This window comes from Aegilops tauschii, chromosome 5 (assembly GCF_002575655.3).
Source record: "Aegilops tauschii subsp. strangulata cultivar AL8/78 chromosome 5, Aet v6.0, whole genome shotgun sequence".
NCBI classification, from domain to species: Eukaryota; Viridiplantae; Streptophyta; class Magnoliopsida; order Poales; family Poaceae; genus Aegilops; species Aegilops tauschii.
The window spans coordinates 573,798,300-573,803,982 of NC_053039.3; positions in this window are offsets into that span (position 1 = coordinate 573,798,300).

The following is a 5,683-nucleotide window of genomic DNA, read 5'->3' on the forward strand; positions in this document are numbered from 1 at the left end:
ATTATAGGGTGGATGCTGGCTGTTGTGGAATTGTCACGGCAGATGTCCTAGTGTGAGGACTTAGTCGTGAGGCCAACACACCTATGCGATAGCTTGAAGGGGTTGGTCGGAATCGAGAAACGCGAGGCGATCAACACATAAGACAAGGATTTAGACAGCTTCGGGACCCGGGAAACATCATCCGGTAATAACCCTACATGCTTTTTGTGGCTAGGTCTCATTATCATCACGAGGGAGTCGCCGTAAACCGGATCTCCTAGTTATGTCTAACCTTCAGATCCTCTCCCCTCTTGGAGTGCCCTGCCCCTCCTTATATAAATTGAAGGGGCGGGTTACATGTAGAGTCCAACCCGGATTAAGACTTAGACTATTCTGACTTCTCTTCATGGGCTTCTTAACATCTTGGGCTTCTTAACGTCTCGGGCTTATTAACCCCGGGCGACTCTGTCTGCTGGGTTATGACTGTCCGCCGGGTTATGACTGTCTGCCGGGTTATCATCTGTCGGGTTATCATCTACCGGGTTATCATCTGCCTTAACTCTCTGCCGGTTTATCAAGTCCCAGTCGGGTTATAATTCCGGCCGGGTCATACCACGGGTTATATCCCCGACATTGGCCCCCAGTTTAATTTGGACTTATCCATGTTAAACTGATCCTGCAAAGTAAACACAAGAACAATTTTGACAGATTATGCTCCGGTTTAAGAATTCTTGTAAGCCGACACCTGATCATCCTTAAGTCCTTGTCATTTCCTTCTTCTACAAAATCCGGGTTAACAGACCAGCTTCATAATCAATTTGCTGACGTTGGTTTCTCACAGAGAAAATTGTGAAGAATAATTCATTTGACTCAGCTTCCAATTCTTAAAAAATATTGGTCCTTGAAATACTCATCTGATTCTTCAGCCGACTTGAAGATGTAAAACTTGTCGGTTTATCATTGCCAAAATTGCCGGTTTATGAATATTGATGACACCGGGTCATAATCGTTGTTAACATCAAGCTTAAAAATATACCTCTTATATGCATGTCACTTGTAGCCCCCAAGTCTTAAGAAGGGAACGTTGTAACAGCTTAAGACTTGCTTCAATATGAATGTCACAAGCTTAAAGAAATCCAGGTTGTTCATCTTAATCACTAGTCAGAACTGAGTATTCCACATATGTAGCCCCCAAGTGTCGGGTTGTCATGCTTGCAGGAACCTGGGACTTGAAATTGCCTTATGCTCATAAAAACTTCAACCAGTGTAGCCCCCAAGGGCCGGGTTATTATGCAATAATGAGCAGGGACTTTGTATGTATGATCATGTAGATTCAAGCAGCAACGTGTAACCCCCAAGGGCCGGCTCAGTAAGATACTATTGACCTGGGACTTTATATATACTTCTTTGAAAACAACATCATATGATGTAACACCCATCATGGGGCTTGAACCCACGTCCACAAGGTTAAGAGCTTTCTGCTTTACCAACTGAGCAGTGGATCCTTCAATATAATGGAATAAGGTTTGTGTACCTTGAATTTTAACAGGAGCAATTGGTAGCCCCCAAGGGCCGGCTCATTACGATGTAATGAGTCGGGTCTTCAATAAGGTGATCAAAAAATGACTTTGCATTAGCCCCCAAGTGCCATGGTGCATGTTGGCAGTGACATGGGACTTGCATATTTGATGTAATCTCAATTTGAATAATGTAGCCCCCAAGTGCCGGGTCGTAAGCCTGCAGCGACTCGGGACTATTCCTTCCATTGTAGAATAAATCATATCCATCGATAAGATAATATCCATTGCGCTAAAGCGACTTTGAAACCTCAATCATAATACTGGTTATTGATAACCATAATAAAAATCCAGCCATGTTGGCTATTAAAGATTTGAATAATATAATCCAATGATTTATAAGCGCATGGTTCCAATGGCGCAATCCCAATATATACTAGCGACTTAACGTCCAAAGCCATACCGGGTTAATGAACACTGGATAATTATCTTATCTCATACTGGCGACTTATAGTCGAAAACCAGGTCAGGTTAATAAAGACCGGTGAATTATAATCATAAAGCATTATCAGCCTCATCAAATAAACCTCAAAAGATCAAGAGGGTTTAAGCTATGGTTCGGATACGACCAGAGCCCCCAAGTGATCATCCTGGTGGCCTTAGGCCGATCAAGAGGGTATAAGCTTTGGTTTGGATACGACCAGAGCCCCCAAGTGATCATCCTGGTGGCCTTACGCCAATCACGAGGGTATAAGCTATGGTTCGGATACGACCAGAACCCCCAAGTGATTATCCTGGTGGCCTTACGCCAATCAAGAGGGTATAAGCTATGGTTCGGATACGACCAGAGCCCCCAAGTGATTATCCTGGAGGCCTTACGCCAATCAAGAGGGTATAAGCTATGGTTCGGATACGACCAGAGCCCCCAAGTGACCATAGAAGCAGGGTACCTATGTTTGAGTTGTGGTTTGCAACAGACTCTCTTTGGTCCCTTTAATTTTTTCTGAGAACTCGAACTTTGTGAGAGATAAATTCTTCTTGAGCCGGAATTTGAGCCGGAATTTGAGCCGGATATTGAGAGCTTCAGAGCTTTGTGGGAGTCAGAATTCCCTTGAACCGGATTTTAAACCGGAATTTTCATTTAGAGCCGGAAATTTTCTGACGGCTTTTAAATTTTCACCAATATGGCGGTAGCCTCCGGAACCGGGTTATCTTCCCCTTCAATGTCCTGGGGTTCTTGAATTCACTGAAACCGGCCAAATTTGCCAAGTCATGTTATTGTAGCCCCCGAGTCTAAAGATGACTCGAGGAGTTGTCTTGAGATTCTCCATAATTGACCGTGATATAAACCGGCATATAGTTGAACAGCGGGACGATGTAATATGGTGAAGCTTAGCGGCAAAGGTGGTAAGTTGATGACCTTCGCAATACTCATTGTATATCCCAATATGAGTCATTCAATAAACTTGGTGACTTGGTGGTCACTTCTTCAGTAGACAATTTGTCCTGCACATGAAAATATATAGACCAAAGTAATAGTTCTTTGATAAAAACAATATGTGCCAATAAAATAGACTTAGATAGACATCACCTGACTTTGTCCGGACAACGGATGATTCGTAAGTAATACCAGTTTAACCCCAGAGAACATTGCGTGTGAGTCAATTAGCCTAATCACCTCCTGATACCGCGGCGGTTCAGCGGGCGAAGAGGTGGAGGCACGCCAGTTCTGGCGCGGCTGCAGCAGCTCGGAGGTGCCCCGGCGATCCCGTGGTGTTGAGGCGGAGGCCACAGACTCATTTTTACTTTGTTGTGGTCAGCCGGTCTATAGGATTGCCCATGCATGTGCTTTGTCATCCCTACACCCATGAACAAGCTCACTACTGCTCTTTCCTTGGCAGTGCTTTGTCACAGTTCTTTTTTTCTTTTTTTTCAACCGTCTCTTCATATCTTTTTCTGGGCGCAGAAAAACACACAGGAAGCGCGTCCCAGGGTAGGCCATTACTGAGATGTATGCATGATGCAACAGGCAGCACAATCCTTTCAAGTTCGATGCGGTACCAATCCTTGGACAATTTGACAACTCAGAATGGTGACTTGATGGAGACCATCGACTTGAGGCTGTTTTGGCGATTCGGCGGCTGAAGCAAGCTCGCATGTGATCCGGCCAGCTCCGACGGAGACCGGCTTGAGGCGGGGCGAGGCCGCAGCGGAGGCGGTTTGCAATCGACGAGACGGGTCAAGCGGCAGGGGAGACGGCCCCAGGTTAAGGCAGTATGCGGGCGCGCGGCGACTCGGCAACAGAGCGCGGACAGTCGAGTATGCAGGATCGTGTGTGGCGACGACTCGCGGTGCGGGCCGGCTCATCGGTGGCGGCTCGATGCGAGGCGGCCTGGAGGCGCGGTAGTAGTGAGCCAGTAGACACATGTGGCAGTGAACCAGCGCAACGGAGCCTGCAGGCAGAATGGCGGCGGGTCGCATCCGCAGTTGGAGAAGCGACGATGTGTAGGGGCGCAGAGTGACAGCGATTTGAAGTAACAGAGGGTCGTGGCAGGTTGATGCTACTGGAAACGTCAGTGGCTCAGAGCGGAAGAAAAGGCCGTGGCGGGTTATGGCAACTTAGTGCGGGCGGTGGCTCGGCTCCGTTGCGGCGCAGTTGGAGAGGTGCAACCGTGGCTGGTTTCAGTGCGGGCGGTCTGAAGTAAAGCATGGCGAGAGGCGGCCGCAGCGACTCGCAGCAGAGGCAAGGAGACCCGCCGGCTGTCGACGATTGATTCGGTCCCGATGGCGGGAGCAGCGACTCGCAGGTGAGGCCGAGCCCTTGGCGATTCACGGCAGTAGTTGGGTTTATAATCCGGCCGCGGAGGTAAAGATGACCGTGGCAGGCTCGTGCGATGTAGAAGTGAGACAGAGGTTCGGCAGCTCGAGGTGAATCCGGGACCACAGCGGCAGAGTTGGAGGCAGGCGGTTTAACACGAGGCCACCGGCGTGGTCGTTGCTGCAGCGGAGACCATGCAAGGCAGAGGCGAGCAACTGGTTTGCGGGCGAAAGTGAACCGCCGTGGCAACTTGAAGCAACGTAGGGCCGCGACGGGTCTGACGAAGCGGAGGTGCGGCCCGGTTGGAGACGAAGGTGGCGAGGCCGGTTCGGCGCAGCGCTAGGTAAGGTGGGCCGCGGCAGGGTCGCGGGGCGACTCCAGGTTCGGTAGTAGCGGCGACGGGGAGGCCGGGTCAACTTGACCCAGCGGCGGTTCAACACCGGGACGGCAGCCCATCTCAGAGGCAGCACCAGAGGCGGTTTGAAGCGGAAGCAAGGTCGTCGGGGCGGCTCAGAGCAGCTTTCAGGAGCAAAAAACGAGGCCACTCGATGACTCAATACGGGACGGCGGAGACCGCCGGCTCAAGCGGCTCGATCCAGGCGTGCGGACGGCGGAGGCTCAGTGGCAAAAGGAGGCATGGTTGGCGACTCGTCAGGGTGGGCCGGCTCACAGATGGAGGTGGGCGCACTGGCGACGCAGCGAGCCACAGCGGTGGCGGATTGGTGACTTGAGGCCGCGGGGCGAGGGCTGAGCCCGCTGTGGATGACTGGCGGCGGAAGTAGCAGGGCCGGCCCGGAGGCGATGGCTTGAGCCCGGCCACCGCGGAGACGCGCGGCACCGGGGCGGCGGTTTAGAGGCACGACTGCGACGTGGTGGCGGAGTCCGAGGCCGTATCTGCTTTCCATGTCGTGGCCGGTTTGACCGGTTCTCGTCTGTGTCCTCCTCCCAGCCGTGGTTGGTGTGACAGAAAAAAGGAGCTTCAGTGATCACCAAGATTAACGCGTCAACGTAGTTGATCGAATCCTTGTTGCTTAGCGGATTCGAGCGTGTCTCTGTCTTTCCGTTGGAAACAGAAAATAACCCGTTATTTGGCAGTCGCCGGTTCGTCGCACATCAAACAAATCATGGATGTTTGCACACACTTGAAAAACCATATTCATCTCGGCTTCTCACGGCAGCACTCTCGAAATTAATCTGCCTCCGAACCGGCGGAACGTCAAGTCGCATGCGGTGGCGCACCGATCCAATCATAATTTTTCCTTATACTCAAATCTCACAGATTATCAATCTGAACCAATAAACTTGAAGTTTGATGCGGATCTTTTCTAAACCGGCTCTTCTTCATCCGGAAAATCACAAACTTCTCGAT